The sequence below is a fragment of the Sus scrofa genome, chromosome 1, assembly GCF_000003025.6.
Source record: "Sus scrofa isolate TJ Tabasco breed Duroc chromosome 1, Sscrofa11.1, whole genome shotgun sequence".
Taxonomy (NCBI): domain Eukaryota; kingdom Metazoa; phylum Chordata; class Mammalia; order Artiodactyla; family Suidae; genus Sus; species Sus scrofa.
In genome coordinates, this window is record NC_010443.5 from 258,518,182 (window position 1) to 258,536,489 (window position 18,308).

Here is an 18,308-nt window from a genome sequence, read left to right on the forward strand (position 1 = left end):
GTTCTTAGAACCAGAAACTTTTAATTTGGAAACTTGGTTATATTATTTGGTTGTTGAATGCTTAGAAGGCAGAGGAAGTCATCTGTGAGTTATGCCCTTCTCTTCCCTGTAGTATTTTGTTGTGCTTTTGACAGTTCTGTTCAAAACATTAGCTTTACTTGAATAGAGTAAGAAACAGGAAGACTATTTTATAAAAATATATACTCTGCCAATCAATTTTTATGTATGTTCTTATATAATTTTTATACAAATTGATGGCATAAAGGGATTATTCATCCCAATTTCTGGATGAAGAAACTGCAAGGTGAAAAACTTGTTGGTATATAGCAGTCTGGTGGTTGTACTTGGACTTGCCTGACTCCAGGGGTTGTGCTACTGAGAATAATACAACATACAAATAAAAACAATCCTGTCCAGCTCTGTCAGCAATGCACATGGTGATCCTGGATACGTCATCTTCTTTCTCAAGGCTTCTTCACATGCAAAAATAGATGGAAACATTTTAGGTTCTTGCTACTCAAAATGGGGTCTGTAGATAAAAATAGAAATAGCAGCTGCTGGGAGTTTGTTAGAATTGCAGAGTTCCAGCCATACCTACTGAATCAGAATCTGCAATTTTTTAATTATCCAAGATTTGTTTATTTGTTGTTAGCCCCTACAACGTGGGAAATATAGTCAATAATAATGCAGTAACTGTATGATGACAATTAGTATCATGGTGACCATTTTGTAATGTATAGAAATATTGACTCAGAATCTGCATTTTTAACAGGATCCCTAGGTGATTTGTTTGCACATTAAATACTAATCTAGGTCCTTGAGGTTTTTTTCAAGTCTAATATTCTTTGAGCCTCAGGCAATATTTGCCTGCAGTTCTTTATTACAAATAAGGTAGGGTGTTATCATAGAAAGTGAGCAAATCTTGGTTCATATCTGCGATACCCAATATCACCCATCTCCTTGGGTGGTCTCTTATCTTTTCCAGGAAACTTGAAAGTAGCCAAAGTCAGCATCCAAATTCTTTGTCCTACTGATAGGAAGATACAGCCTGCCTTCCTGATTCCTAGGTCAGAATGGAGAGTTTAGAGTCAAATGTGTTCACATTTTAGGAAGATGCAAGCCCTTTTGTGTCATATGCCTCATCTCAAGTCATAGAATCCATCCTGCCCTCTCTTCTGACCCTGAACTCAATTGTGGTGTGGCACCAACAAATTTGCTTTAATGTCCCTGCTCTTGGGCTATCACTCAGGGATGCTCTGACTAGCTGTATCCTAAGGGGTGACAAATGGATGCATGAGCTATTTCTGTTTTTATGATGATGCTGCTCTGTGATTACATTCCGGAAGGAGGGTGAGCCTGCGGTGAAGTGTGCGTAACCTCAACCCAACCCTTTGCCAAATAAAATTTTAAAATCATCAGTGCTTTGAGACCATCTATTCTGGGTTCGGGCCACCCCTGCTTTTCAGTTCCTATTTTAAACCTTCCTCTGTAGCTAGCAAGCTGTGACAAATATATCATTTCCATATCATTACTCATCCTCCACAAGGCCGCCTGTCTTCCTGGGCCCATATCTGCAGACCAAAAGTAAACTGAGACAGCTAGTCCACTTTTAGAGGTGCTTCTCCCAGACCCTACTATGTAAGATGCAGATGGAAATACTACAACAAGGACAGAGATGGAAATTAGAAGCAGGGAGGAGAAGGGTATAGGAGGGAGATAGGGATGAAGATAGACAGAGAAGGGTGGAAGAAGGACGAAAATAGAATAAGAGGGAATAAAGAATAAGAACTTAGGATAGCTATTTGATAGGGAGAAGGTGTGAAGGAGAAGATGAAGAGAAAGAAAAATAAAAAATTCATAAGTAAAGGGAAGATGTGCTTCTATAAAGGAACTGAAATACAGAGAGATTGAAGTACATGATAGAAAAAAAAAGAGTAAGTGTGAATGAGAGAGAAAAATATCAAAAGAGGAAAAGAACACAGAAGAAAACATGGATGGGTTCTTGTGGTGCATGGGATAAGGATCCAGGTGTTGCTGCAGCTGCGGTATGGGTCTCAGCTGCAGCTCAGATTGGATCCCCAACCTGGAAACTTCAGTATGCTGTGGGTAAGGCCAAAAAAGAAGGGAAGGGGGAAGATATATATATACAAGTACAAAGGGTCAGATAATCATATAATTTATCATCCGTATTTTGAGAGTAAGAGGGGGAGAAATTGATAATGATACTGAGACAATCGATGGAAACAGGATTGCCCTGGGAAAATTGGGATATGTACTCAGGCTAGCAAAGTGCCTCTTAAAATCCTGATCAACTTAATCTCTGTTTCCAATGTATCACTTACTCTGAGTTGAGGCTCTGTGTGGATCTGTTGGGTAGGGCCTATATTGGAGGAATAGGAAGAGGTGAGCTGAGGCTAAGAGTTGTTTTCCAGAAAATAAACCCCATCAGTCTAGTGAAGTTATTTGACAGAAAGCCATTTTGTGGTCTCTACATGCTCTTTCATGATGTCTTAGAACAATACTATGAGTTAAGCATTATTAGAATTTCACCCAAAGTGGGGAAAAAATTATGAATGCCTGAAAAGGCACTCTTAGAATAAGCTAAGGTAGGTCTGATTCTGCAGTGAATCTTTATTTTGTCACCAAAATGTCTCTAACACATACAGCTCTTTATTTCTGTTACCACTCTCATCATGTGTCCTCCCCCAGCCTCTCTCTCTCTACACCCTCCCTACTTGCTCTGTACTTCTCAGGGAAAGAGCTTCACAGTTTGTCCATACATCTCTTCTCATTTGAAGCCCTCTAGTGCCCATGACAACAAGCTAGCAAAAATTGAGGCCTTTAATAAAGTCAGTATAAAACAATGCTTAGTAACAATATTTATTTCTTATTTATATAGGAAATAATACTTAAGTCCAGTAGTTATTTAGAGTATAACTTAAGTTTATTATTGATAAATATTTTATAATTATTTCAGGAAAAGCATGATACATTACTTTGCACGTTTTAAAGCTGATCTGAAGTAGTGGGTGATCTGATTCATACTTCTTAGAAGGGAAATATTTAAAGATGAATGAGAAGAATGATTGCCTTAGAGTCAGATTAGTCTAGCAAAGTAAACTATAAAGAGAGCCTAGGAAACCAGAAAGAGGAGCACTCATCTCAGCTTTAGTACAGACTGTGGAAAGTGAAATCTCAAAATTCACTTGGTCTCTCTGGTCTTAGTTACTGGCCTGCAAAATAAATGTTTGACAGGCAAAGCATGTTGGGAGAATCCCTGATGTTACCCAGCCTTCCTGTACTCACGGTAACCATTGCTAATTACTCAGGATACACTTCCCTTCCCATGCCTTGACTTCAGAATCTTTCTTAACAAAGTGCTTTCTCCAACCAAATAGAGAATAGATTTAGTCATCACATGGGAGCTGGGTAGTGTCAACATTTTTAAAAATTTTAAGTCTGTTCTTCCTTAAAGTCTTTCACATATGGCTCATGTCACACATGATACTCCGATGGTATTACTTCATTCCTTGACCATTATAGGAATTTCCTCAATGGTTTCCCTGCTTCAAGCCCCCCTGCCCCCAACACAATTCCATTATTAGAGTGAGAAGTTCCCAAAGCATAAACAATTTGTGATATGATTTTAAATAATGTTACTATTAACCCATTTTAGTAGAGTCATGAAATCACTCACACAACTCTGACCTGCAGTGGAAATATACTTTATTTTGCATATAGCAGTTAGATTGTTAACCTATCTTATATACTGTGCATATCCAGCCCCTGCCTATCCAGCTATCCTACCCTCTAACTAACTACACAAGTAGTCTTTCAGATTTTCAATTGTGAGCCGTATGCCTTCTGGCCTTACGTCCCTGTTCTCTCTGCTAAATGTCCTTTGCTCCCATTTTGCCTGGATTACTTTTAGGCATATTTCAGATATCAGATGCAAAGTGACATCCTTAAAGGAGTCTTCCCTAACTTTCCAGCCCAAGATAAATATCCCTGATACTTGCTTTTTCACTTTCCGAGGGTAGATTTATTACAACAATAAAGAAATCACTGAATTTTGGATTTTAATATCTTTCTCACAATAAAATTAAAGTCCCGTGGGAACAATTGCTACATCTCTCTTATTCACCGTTGTGTCTTCACACAGAAGCCCTTAGAAGGTTCTTGAGAAATATTTGTGAGATAAAGAAATGAATGAATGAATAATGAAACTACCATGCAAAGTCATTAAATGACTTGTCTCAAATGTGTTTACTAATAGCAAAGATTGGATGTTAATCAGTCTTTTTTCCAATTGTATATCTACTATGTATCTTTAAAGACACATATTTACCCAAAATACATTTCTGCCTCTCTGAATTTCAGTTTATTTTTTCAAGGAATTAAAAGGAGAGAGGGAGGAGGGAAAAGGAAAAAAAAAGAGTAAGGAAGGAAAAGAGAGTGGAAGAAAGAAAGAGGAGAGGAAGAAAGAAAAGAATGGAAAACAAGGTGCTCAGTTAATGAGACAACCATAGAGACAAAGCACCTCTTTTGTAGTTACTTGACCAAGATCAAGAAAAGCTCTGTTTGATGAGAAATAAATAGACTTGGAATCAGGTGGAATGAAAAGTATTCACACTCACCAATAATTTGCACTAATTATTAAATGGAAGATACTGTGGTTTCTGGGCTGGTTATTCTTCTTAAACACTTCAGTCATAATAATAATAATAAAGAAAAAAAGCAGCATTTATTAAGCTGTTCATTGTATGTCAGGTACTATTCTAAGTATTTGACACTTTTATTCACACAACAACTTGAAAAATAAATGTTGTTACCTTCTCAGTTTTATAGGTAGGAGAAATTAAAGTGCGGATAAGTTATACTAAGTGCTGAAATACTCCTTCACAGCTCTCATATGGAGAAAATGATACTATCCATCTTTAGTGGGAATATAGAGAAAGGGCACTCTCATATATTGATGCCAGAGTATAGTTTTTTACAACCTTTTTATAGGGCAATTTGGCAGTAGCCATCAAAAATTTAAATATATTTATCCTTAGCTCAACTAATATATTTCTGGAATCAGTCATGGAAATACCCACAACATTGCACATAACAACAAACAAAAGCAATAATGATAAGACACTTTAAATGTATATGAATTTTAAAAGGGCTAAAAATATATCCATTGCGTTAGCTTCACAGGGCAGTGTTGACAGAGTACCACTAACTAAGTGGGTTGAAACAACAGAAGTGTATTGCCTCACAGTTCTGGCAACTGAAAGTTCAAAATCAAATCTTTTGCAGGGCCGAGCTTGCTCTGAAGGCTCTAGGGGAGGATCTTTGCCTCTTCCAATCTGGCAATGCATGCAGATTATTCCTCCAGTCTCTGCCTTTGAGAGTGCACTGTTCTCCTATGAGTTTCTCCTCTCCATGTACGTCGTGTCCACATTTCCCCCTTTGTATAAGGACATCAGTCATTGGATTAGAGCCCACTCTGATCCAGCATGACCTTATTTCAACTAATTGCATGTGCAACATTAACTGAATTTCCAAATAAGGTCACATTCTGGGGGTTGGGTTGGACATTAATTTTGAGGGAAAGCCATTTGAAGCCGTATATCCATGCTTTAGAGAATGTCATTGCATCAATAATATTATTACAGATGATGTCAAGTATTCTTCACTACATTGTTGTTAGGAAGGTATATATATATTTTTATTGCTGTTGACTCTAGGAGAAACTGAAGCTCAGAGGATAAATCAGTTGTGCAAGATAACATAGGTAGCATGGGATCAAACCTGCATCTGCCAGGATGCAGAACTCATACTCTCAAACATGACATTATTTAAAACTAACACAAAATAGGAGTTCTTTTGTGGAACAGCAGGTTAAGGATCTGGCATTGCCACTGCAGTCTCTTGGGTCATTGCTGTGGTGCAGGTTTGATCCTTGGCCCAGGAAATTCCACATGCCATGGGTGCAGTGTTGCAGTGCAGCCAAAAACAAACAAAGAAAAACTAGCACAAGAAATTGTAGGCTTGCCCTTTATAGTAAGTACAATGTGTAGAGTATGAAGTATGATGCCATGTCTTTTTATAAAATTTATGTCAATGATTATAGTTATGTGATAGAAATTAATTAAAATATAATTATAATATAAAATTATTTTATTTTAAAATATAAAAGTAAAAATAATACCTAAAAAAAGCATGCATTTTTGTCAAATGGCTATATTAAATATTGAGATCAGGATGGGGTGAGATGTGACAATCACTAAAATTTTTACCTCCCGTTGATTGTTTTAATCTTTTTTTTTTTTGCAAATTGCACATACCACTTTTGTGATTTTAAAAACATATAATATCAGGGAAGAAATTCAGATTTCACCAATTTTAGCAATGCTTTCTTGTCCTGACATTAAAATCTTTCAAGCACATGGGGGCATAGATGGAATGTAGCCAATTTGCAGGAACACAGGAGAGTCTGTACATACAATTCAATAGAATCCTCTCATTGAACCCTTTGAATAGCAGGTTTTCCCCTCCTTCCTTCATTCAGTTGCTCATTAACTGAACAAAAATATTTGAGTAACTATTCTGTATTCCTTATCATACCTCTTCTATATCTAATATTCTATGACTATGTTTCTACATATGTTAAAAAGAAATTAGAGCAGAGTATTATTATATTTAGACAAAAGAGGGTAGGTAATTGGGAGAAATTTCTGGTATTTATAAGAAAATGGAATGTACTTAATTTAGTATTAATGTAAATAAAGAGTTGTAAAAGAACTAAATGTAAGGCAGCAAAACTTATACTTTTCTTCCCGTAGTTAAGTTTTTTTTTTTTAAATATTTTCAATGTTTAATTCCCAAATATAATTTTCTTGTGGGGTTATTCACTTTTGTATCCCCAGAACCTAACATATTTCTTGGTATAAATACTCTATGTAAATTAAGTAGATTAATTGCCTTAGTTGCAGAACAATAGCCCTGCAAGGAAATCATTCACAAACAATTATAAAACAATAGATATGGAAGTATGTTTTCAGAAATATGATTGTGGAAGCTGTGGGCATCTTGGGAGGAATGAAATTCTGATGGACTTATTTTCTTCTCTCCCTGTACTTTATTTTTAAAAACCATGGGCATGACCATATAATATTTTCATAATAAAAAGAAGACAAAATTATTTTGAGAAAAATATATAAATTTAGTATCTGGCAAGGCATTAGACTTCTCAATCTATATTTGTTATGAGTATCATAGCCCACTAGTATGAGGTACCTCACTAGACGAGGTAATTTGCTGTCAGTTTGTAGATATAATAATGTAGACTTAGCTCATGGAGTTTAAGGGTACATGAGCAAACTTGTATTATCCCTATTAAATTTAAATAAATAGATACAACTTTAATAGAAAATTTTAATTCCCTTAGTAAGAATAAATAAAATAAATATGAAACATTTTCAAAAGCATAACATGCTACACAAGAGGCTACATTCTATGCTGAAAAGAGTTTTGGGCTTGGAGTTAGCCTCTCTGGGTTCAAAACCATCTTTTGTCTTGTATTAATCAACTGACTCCCAGAAAGTCCCTCAGCTTCTCTGAGCCATGCTGTCCCCATCAGAAATGGGCTGGTCTTAATATTTCACCTAAATAGTTTACATATTTACTCTCAGAATTAAATGAAATGATATACATGATGGTTTTTAAGTCTTTGAATTTCCATAAATATTAGCAATGCTAAAATGCAAATGAATTTTCTCATCCATCACTCCCTCAGCTAGATTCCTATAGAACAAAGTGTTAATAATTGCTTACAGTTTATTCATAAGGATCGTATCTTGTTGGCTCAAGATGTTGAGCTCTTGGAAGGAGTCTGTTTTATACATTTCTGAACCCAGAGAACAAGGAAAATTACTAGGTGTATGGTTTTTAAAAGTTTAATACTTTTAATTGATAGTAAGTAAATTTTATTTGATTCATAATAATGATGAATTATTAAAGTGACATATGTAGGTATATGGCAAAAGAAAACTTTATTTGAATGTTTAATAGAAATTAAGTTTTATTTGACTTATAATAATTGAGTTATTAAAGTGATATGTGCTTATAATCATCATTATAACAAAAGTAGGAAAATCCATATAAGCAAAGGGGAGATAAAACAAAGAAAACAAAACATATGTATAATGCCAACTTTTCAGACAGTGGGTCTTTATGTCTTAGGGTGAGGTTTTCATGGCCTTTATCTGTGGATATTTTGGGCCAGAATAGCATAGTGAAAGTCAATATGGATGCTCATCTTTGACATGGTTAAAACATTGGGCTGTTTATATAACACTAGTGAACTTGGTTTTCTCATCTTGAAAATGGGAATAATATCTCATGGAGTGATTAGGGATTAAGGAGATAGCACTCCTGATTTTTTTTTCCTGTATCTTTACATGTCAATAAACATATTTCTCCAATACTATATTAAATGGTTACAGAATACCCCAATGGAGTTTATATAAATGGATGTGAGAATGTGTGCAGTTCCTTCTAAATTTCCCACTTGCATATTGCTCTCAATACTTTCTTTCTCCTGACTGGTTTCACAGCTGGATTTTGCTTTGGATCTGCTCTTGCTCAGCTGCTGCTTCATGGTGATTCTTCTTCAGTTCAGATTCCATTTCCCTCATTGCCTCCTTATAGCATACCTATAAAGATAAACTCTGGGCCAAGAACTTATGCTCACTAAGCAAAATTCATCTGCTGGCATGGCTCCTGGGCAGCCATCACTCCTGTTCTGCTGAGCTGATAAGATAGACAGAGAACAGCCAAGATTTTTTGATTTTTTATTTTTTGCTCTAGCCTTTTGAAATTGCATTCCAATTGGGAAGGGAATATAAGGAGGTAAGAAATTCAACATGCCAGTGTCAAGTCTCAACCTTTAAGTCTTCCAGAAAGGTGTGTTTCTGATAAGTGGGGTCGAAGTTCCTTGTTGTATGGATTTTGAGGAGAAAGTTTTATTTATACTCACAAGTACTGGGTTAAGTCTCAAGATGCTATTATTCAAGAGAGTGGCTGCCACTTAAGAGGATGACTGTTTCCAGTTCTAAAATTAGTGCACAAAATCTGGAGTTGGTATATCTGAGTATGATTCCTGATTTTGCAACTTATTAGCCATGTGATCTTATAAAAATGCTTTCTTTGCTCCAAGCTATTCTTTCTTCAAATATAAGGTGGTTCTAATAATACCCACCCAGTGTATTCTTGGGGATGTTGTGAAGAATAAGGGTAAAAAGATTTTGTGATATGATGATGCATTAATTAGTAAATGCTTAGAATATGCCAAGTTCCTCATTCCCATGAGCTGTGGTGTAGGTTTCAGATGCAGCTTGGACCCCGCGTTGCTGTGTCTGTGATGTAGGCCAGTGGCTGTAGCTCTGATTTGACCCCTGGCCTAGGAACTTCCATATGCCATAGGTGCAGCCCTAAAAAGCAAAAAAAAAAAAAAAAGAAGAAGAAGAAAGGAAGAAAAAAATGAGAGAGAGAGGAGAGAGAACATGCCAGGTTCCTTAATCTTCTAGTAACAATCTGTTGATTTTTTTTTTTTTTGATACAGTCCAGTCTCCACAATGAGTAGTTTAGGTGGTTCACCAACCCACTTCTGTGTGGGTTGAAGCATAACCTAGTCACATACAATTAATATATTCTGTTATTTGTGCTCTTGGACTGATTTTGGATCAACATATCTTAGGATGGTTGTTGCAACTTTTGTGGAAAGATGCTTTTTTGTCTCTGCAGTTGCTGTGGCCAGTAGAGTCTAAGCCTGTAGCTGTCATGAACACCATCTGTAGAAACCCTACCTAGAGTGAAGCCAACCCAGAGAAAAACAGTGTTGAGAGATGACATCGTCTGAGTACCCCCCCACCCCCAATTACATCAATCAGTATTTTCTCTTTTGCTCTTAACCAGTAGGTATTAGATTTTCTATCACTTGTAACTCAATGAACCCAGACAAACAGATGTATTATTATGGTTTCTTTTTCATAAAACCAAAATGAGTGTGAAAAAAATTAATTAGGTTAGTTGTCCAATAGAAGTGGGGCATCTAAGGAGGGGAATCACAGCTAGGAAGTGGGGCCTCTAAGGAGTTTGGCAAAGTGATTTCTAAAGCCTGTTGTGCTGGGTTCAAGGCTAATTCCGTGACCCGTTTATCTGTAGGATATTGGGCAAGTCATTTACATTTTCTGAGTGGCAGTTGCTTTGTTTTTAAAGTGAGAGTCATGCTCTCTACCTCACAGGCTTATTGCCTGAAATGATTTATATATACAATTTTATAGTTTACATTAAATAATTATTAGCTGTAATAATGATAATGATACTGATTAGCTAACATTATTTAATAGCACCAACAATTATGTAATGATAATTATTGTGATTTGGGATTCAAATCCGGGTCTCTGATGTCTAATCTTGTACTTTTCCCACTGTGACTGTTTTATTATGATGGGTGGTACAAAGGGGCTGAGAAGCATGAGTCATTGAATGGAAAGAAGAATAAAGAGATGAGATCCTGGGTGGCTCTCATAGCTATAACCCAGCCCTGGGATCCCAGGAATCACTACTAGATGGTAGTGGTATAAATGGAGGAAAGCAAGGGAAAAGACTTTTCAGTCTGTTGAAGCTTAACTGGTTGGCTGGCAGCATTTGGAAACACTGCCATAAATTTCCCCTATGCTTCAGCACCACTGGCCTGACCACCTCCCTTGAGAGCTCATCTACTCCCCACTTATGTGAATTCCTCTGAGGGCAGAGTGGCAGCATGGAATGGTATAGCCACTACCTTAAATCACCAGCTGTAAGCTCCAGCCCAGCTGCTCGCCTATTTCAGAGGCAGCTTGGAACACTGCATCACTGTCTCTGAGCAGCTTGGGGACGATGAATGACATGGTCTTAGTCAGACAGCTTCTGGGCCCTGTGTTTGTTTCTTCTCCATGGGAGCTGGGTTCTCCTGGTAATATCTCATTTCTTAAGAAAAGAATGGCCACTCTGACAGAAATTCCATATAAAAAAGGTGGGATCTGAATGATGAATCCCAAAGCGATCACTAACTCCTGCTCCTACTTCCCAATTTAAAGCAAAGATCCAAGATTGATTGTAATAAGTACAGTTAGTGTTTAGGAGTATAGTGATCAGGCTAAGCAAAGAACTGAGCCCTCTCTGATCCTGACTGGCTCTTGTGATCATGGATGGCTTTCTTAACCATCTGCACTTCGTTAATCTGCTGTATAACTCTCAAGACTTGTCACTATTAACTATGACCACAATTATTTTGCATAGATGACCAAGAGATAATTCAGTGGCTTAAAACAGAATCACTTACTCTCCTAATCACTGGGTTAGGCTGATGGAGGTTGGACTGAGCTGGAGCTCTTCTCTAGGCTGCAGCAGTGGAGGCAGCTCTGCTTCTCCCTGAGGGTTATTGGTTTGGGTGGTTCTGCTCCATTTGTCTCATCTTCCTCGGGTCAGCAGTTTAACTGGTACTCATTCTTCCCCCGAAGTGGCAGACACAAAAGGGATCATGGAAAACATATGACACTTTTTCAAGCCAAGGTCTGGAACTGGCACATTGTTACAACCACACTGCATCATCAGCAAAGAAAGTCAGATTGCTAAATCTTGGAGTCAGGGATAAGGAGAGGAATTTGGCCCAAGATAAGGCAATGGCAAGATTGAGGAAGCAGGGGAAAGTGAAGAATTGGGCCAATCTAACTCAAAATTGTTGAGAGGATTCCATGAGATATGCATGTATATGCATGTATATGCTTGACACCAAACTTTGCAAATTGTAAGACTTATACTGGATGGCAGTTACATTATTTCTAATCTGTTTAGCTAGTCTATAAAATCTATAGTGAAAACTCTGTACTGGAACTTTGACTCTTACTCTCAAATTCATTTCCTTATCCTTCTCTCTCTTTGTTCTAAATCACATGGAAAACATTACAACATCTTCTAAGAGTCCTTGCTCTTTGGCCCCCTGGTAGAGTAGCCAGTGGGAGGGGTTGATGAACAATAGTAGGGTAGAAGGGGAAATTTAAGAGTAGTTCTCCCATTCTCCTTGGTTTGAGTAGCACTTTGAGTGACTTCATTGCCTCTGGTTCCAGCTCTCACTAGTCTACTTCTCTTATCATTCCAACTCTCCTCTGGCAACTTCTCTGCCTCCCACTGTACCCCTAGTCCTAGAGGTGATGGTTTTTCCTGTTCTTAGAATCCTTAAGTTGACTCAGACTCCCTTATTTTGCATCTTACCTCTTTGTTTTTTTGTTTTTGTCTGTTTGACCAATCAAATGAAACTGAAATGCCCTCTATTCGTAAAACCTAGCATTATTTCCTGACTAGACTCTGACTATTCATTTTATTTTTTTTCATGACAAATAATCACAAATTTAGAGGCTAAAATCAATACCATTTGCTATTGCAGTTTCTGCTGGTCAAAAATCCAAGTAGGCTTGGCTGAGCCCTCTGCTCCAGCTTTTACAAAACTAAGATCCAGGTGTTGACTGGACTCAGAATTTATCTGAAGACCCTGGAGAAGAATCTATTTCTAAATCATTCAGGTTTCTGCAAGAATTTCCTTGAGGTCGTAGGACTGAAGTCCCCCTTTTATTGCTAATGTCTCTCTGCCATTGAAGACTGCCCACACTTCTTCTCACATAGTCCTTCTTCCATATTAAGAGGAACAACCACAGTGTTCCCTTGTGGTGCAGTGGGTTAAGGATTTGGGGTTGTCACTGCAGCAGCTCAGGTTGCTGCTACTGGAGCTACTGGCCTTGGAGCTTCCATATGCTACAAGTGCAGCAAAAAAAAAAAAAAAAAAAAAAAAGGCAAGAAACAACCACACATTGGGTCTTTCTCAGTCTTCAGATCTCTCTGATTCCTCTTCTGTACAAACCAGGAGAACGCTCTCTGCTTTTGGGACAGAACACCTTCTGATGGCCATCATGGATATTTAGCCTATCCACTGACTAATACAAGATGGGATTAAATTTTCCCATAGTGTTATAATATCACAGACTACACAGTTGCTGTATTTGGCATATGCAAGATTCTAAGTAAATGTTGTGAATTACTGAATAGATAGATGGATATTGCAAAGCATTGTCTAAGGCTTTCTGAGACTCATAAAATTCAACACATTTTATATATATACATATATATATGTTCTTTAATCTTTTCAGAAGCCCTGGAAGATACAGCCTGGTGATAACATTTGAAATTCACTTGAATCGGGCCAATAATTAAATTGTAATATTAGATCTCAAAAGATCTCAGTGAGTTGGAAAAAAAAAGTGCTTTAAACAAATTTAAAAAGGATGAATGTAAAGTCCTGAATTTAGATTCTTAAAACATCTTTACACATAAGGAAATGAGACTTACCAGCAGCACATATGAAAAATTAGTTGTCAAGTTCAGTGTTCATCAGAAGTGTAAAATAGCCGCTCTAAAAACTAAAACAATTTAAGGCTAAATTAAAGAAATGTAATGTCAGCCTCCAAGTAGGAGATAGCTCTGCTTTATGCTTCCTATTAAAAACATGCCAGGTTTCAGAGAGCACAGTTTAAAGGGGATTTGGACAAATAGAAACAGATCAAGAGGAAAAAAACCATGATATGTGTAGTCTCCAAATCACACCAGATGGGCAAGTTTGGTCTGATATGATTAGGCTCAGGATACAAAAAAGAAATGTAAACATTACCCAAGAGATATACTGACCTGGATGGATCCAAAAAAATGAAGAACTGTTTCAGACCTGGTGGGAGGGGAAATGATAAGTGTTGGTGTAATGAGTATATATTCCCTTTTGGGATGGTGGAAATCTCTGGAACTAGATAGTGATGATGATTGTACAGCATTGTGAGTATATTTAATGCTACTGAATTGTACATTTTAAATTAGCTTAAATGTTATGTGTATTTTATCACAATGAGCAAATTTTTAAAATAAAATAGTTAAGGGAGTTCCTGTTGTAGCGCAGTGGAAATGAATCTGACTAATATCCTTGAGGATGTGTGTTCAATAGCAAGCCTTGCTCAGTGGGTCAAGGATCCAGCATTGCTGCGAGCTGTGGTCTAGGCCACAGATGAGGCTCAGATCCCACGTTGCTGTGGCTGCGGCGTAGGCCGGTAGCTATAGCTCTGATTCGACCCCTAGCCCGGGAACTTCTATATGCCGTGGGTACGGCCCTAAAAAGCAAAAATAAAGTAAAATAAAATAGGTAAATGGCAAATTAATGGTATATGTATTTTGCCACAGCAAGAATTAATCTAACAACCTCAGTGATGTTGCTCAGTCCTGATTCTGCATCAGAATCACTTGGAAGGACTTAACTAAAATATATACTTACCACTTTAACTTGTAGGTTCCTATTCAGAAAGTCTAGAGAGTTTAAGAGTTCATTTGTTTAGCATATATTTATTGAACCCCTAAGTTGCCCCTGGAACTCTGTTATCACTGACTTAGAACATGGACCAGCTTTTGGGAACCACTAACCTCAAAGCTTGAGGATTTTTTTTTTCTTTTTAATGCAGGCATTCAACCAGTAGCATTGGTGATGCAATTCCTGATTAAAAAGTGGGTGAGTCTAGGAGTTCCCGTCGTGGCGCAGTGGTTAACCTATCCGACTGGGAACCATGAGGTTGCGGGTTCAATCCCTGGCCTTGCTCAGTGGGTTAAGGATCTGGCGTTGCCATGAGCTGTGGTGTGGGTCGCAGACGCAGCTCGGATCCCGTGTTGCTGTGGCTCTGCATAGACCAGTGGCCACAGCTCTGATTCGACCCCTAGCCTGGGAACCTCCATATGCTGGATCATATAGTATAAAGACATGGGTGTTTTAACATGTAGAGTTTATTGTTATTCAGCTGTTGTGAGTCCAAAGGATCAGGAGATGACGGCCATTGAAAAAAATAGTCTGCTACTCACAGCTCCCAAGGGGAAGGGGCTTGCCACACTATGCAGGGTCATGAGAAGCATGAGGGGTAGGTCAGGAGGGAGAAGTAGGGGGAGGAAACATGGACAAGGGCCTTTACTGTGGTTTCCATGGGGGGAAAAACAGGTAAGGCAGGCAAACAGGTGTGGGATTGACTAGTGTAAATGATTTCAGCATGTTTTGGGGTACAGTGGTTGTCCTGACTTGTCTGGTACTTAGATTTGGGGTGATTAAGGCAGGAACTTTGGCTTAGAGCATAAAAGTCAGAGGAGATGTGTGTGTTTGAGGGAGTTGGGTTTGGGGTTGGTTAGTTTGCATGTGAAGGGTATCTCAGAGATGTATTGTTTACTCCAGTAATTGGCTATCCCTGGGAGAGGCAGTTTCCTCACCATCAGTAAGACCCCACATGTCAACGTCAGACTCAAAAGACAAGTTTAATACAATGAGCTAGAAACCACAGAAAAACTGAAAGACAGTATTAATCCTGAACAGAATGAATTTATTATGAAGAAAAGTACTGGAGTAGGGCTTGGTTTCAGGCATCATGCTGCTGAAAAGCTGTGGGGCCTTGCAAACGTAACTTCATCTCTCTGAGAATGTTTCCTAGCATGAAAATGAGGGCACTGGATCAATAATTTTCTAACTGCACTTCCTATAATCCCACAAAGGCCATTAAGAGGACCTCATAGTGCCAGCCAAGAAGTGGACTTTTAGGCTTTTATCCCAGTCTCAATCAGAACAGCAATGCCTTTATTCATTTTACATGTTGGGACCAAGTGTTTCTAAGTGTGAATGCATGCATGCACCACCACCCCAATATAGAGCTAAGTCTCAGAACAATTTAAGGAGGAGACAGCTTTTCCTTTTTCTCCTTTCTAGTTCTCCTTCCATCATTGCCTGGGAAAGCATCCTGAGAGTCTGCAGGGTAGAGGAGAGAGGATATCCTGGGCTAGAGCAGATGGTCAGAGATAAGCAAAATCCTCTATAATGGTTGCAGTGAGCAAGACCATGCTCATGAATGCACCAATCACATGCTGCAGTCTGCCACTCTGCATAGACTCTCAGTGCTCTCTCCCTACACCTGTCTGTCATTACAGCTCCTCATTCATACGGAAAACAGCGGGAAACCCCAGATTATGAATCCTTGTGCTGGAAAGTGCTAACAGTCTGATCCACCATGGACTTGACCACAAGAGTGGATTGCTAAGAGCCCACAGCAGGGGGCATTTTTTCTTTTTTTCTGCAACATCTTTGAAGCCTTTCTTATTATCCATTCCTATTTGTTGGTGCCCTGTTTCATAGTTCATTACCTCTTAGGTGGTCTATTTTAGTAACCTCCTATGGAAGGTCTGACCACCTCCATTCTCTCATCTCCAAATCATCTGGCACTTACTAATAATATAATACTCACTTTTTAATACTCTTTCCTCGCTCCTCATTTACATCACAATACATTCCATAGGATCACAGTCTTCTGTATACTGATCTTAATCTACCTTTTTAGATCTTACCAAATTATATTCACATTAGCAATACTAGATAATATGCTCCCTCCTCTGTCTCTCTTATCCACATCAGTCATCCTCTTTTCTTTCTTTCTTCTCCTTTTTGTTTTATTTTGTTTTTGTTTTGTTTTGTTTTGTTTTTGTTTGTTTTTAGGGCTGTGCTTACAGCACATGGAGGTTCCCAGGCCAGGGGACAAATCAGAGGCCACAACTGCTGGCCGGGGCCACAGCCACTTGAGATCCAAGCCACCTCTTCAGCCTACACCATAGCTCACTGCAAGGCTGGATCCTTAACCCACTGAGCAGGGCCAGGGATTGAGCTGCGTCTTCATGGATACTAGTTGGGTTCATTACCACTGGGCCACAACAGGAACTCTTCAAGTCATCAATATTGGACTTTTCCCATAAAACATCCTGTTAGTTAAAGGAACTTATTCTATACTAGAGGTTAATTTGTATTCTAGTACTTTGCTTACACATTGGTTAGTCCGCCCTGGATGTAAGAGTTTCATGCTTTTGTAAAGCTTTCACATTGGTAAGAATAAGACTTGGTCTATAATGAGATTATGTTAAAATTAGTTTAATACAATTTTAGAATCACTATAATTTCTCCATTTCAGAGAACACTACCCTTATACCTTTCTTTTATCCATCTCTCTGACTTTTCAGCCAAGCAACCAATAGATGGGTAGCTAGTGAAAGTCAACTTCTGCAAAATACATTATTTCCTTACTGACATATGGCAGGGTGTAGAGTGTTAATTCACTTTTGCCCCTCTATGCTCTCCTAAACCCATTCCAGTTAGGCTTTTCAAGAACCCTCTGAAATGTTATGATCATCAATTATCCCCAAGTTGCCATGTCAAATGGTCCCTTTTCTTTCTCTTATTGGAACTCTGAGAAATACTTGACACAATTGTCTATTTTACTTGTTTTAAAATGCGTTTGCTTCTCTTCTACACTAGTTTCTTGTTCTCAGTTACCTTTGTTGATCATTCTTTCTCAGACTGACTGCTAATTTTTGGGGTGGCCGAGGGATCAATCCTGGCCACTTCTGATCTCCTTCTTGACCTATTTCTCTAGTAGGTGAGTTCATCTAGTCATACAACCCCATGATTTTAATTACTATCTGTAGGTAAACACCTTGTTATTCTTTCTGGTACTGACTCTCCTGGACATCATACTCCTAGATAACAGTATCTTTCTTGGATATTACCAAAAACACAGCTGTTGAGCCCACATCACAACCTGTTCTTACCCTAGTCATTCTCATTTTAGTACGTGATCCTTTGATCTTAAAAGTTACATGTCATCCTCGATTTTTCCCCCTTTGGACTCCATCATTCTATCATTAAGTTCTCAATTAAATATCCAAATGATGTTCCAAATTAATTCACTTCTTTCTGTCTCAACTCTTTCTGCCCTAGCCCAAGCCATTATTATTCCTTGGGATGATTTCAGTACTCCTTATTGTTCTCACAGCTTTTACCATTGTCTCATAAAATGCATTCTCCACATAGAAGCTGGGGTAATTTTTTTCAGAAAAAATATATATATTGGATTACATAACTCGCCTACTTAAAATCTTCCAATTATTTTCATTGCTCTTAGAATAACATCTAAACTATTCACTGTGATCTGCAAAGACACCATGAAGTACCTTAAAGAATCACACCCCTGATTATCTTTAGAGTATCTCTTACTCACTCTTTGCTTACCTTACTGTGTTTCAGCCTTACCCTCTGTCCTTTAAACAGTATAGAGTCATTTTAGTCCTATGACCTATGTGTTAACTCTTCCTTCTTAATAGAATCCTTTCCT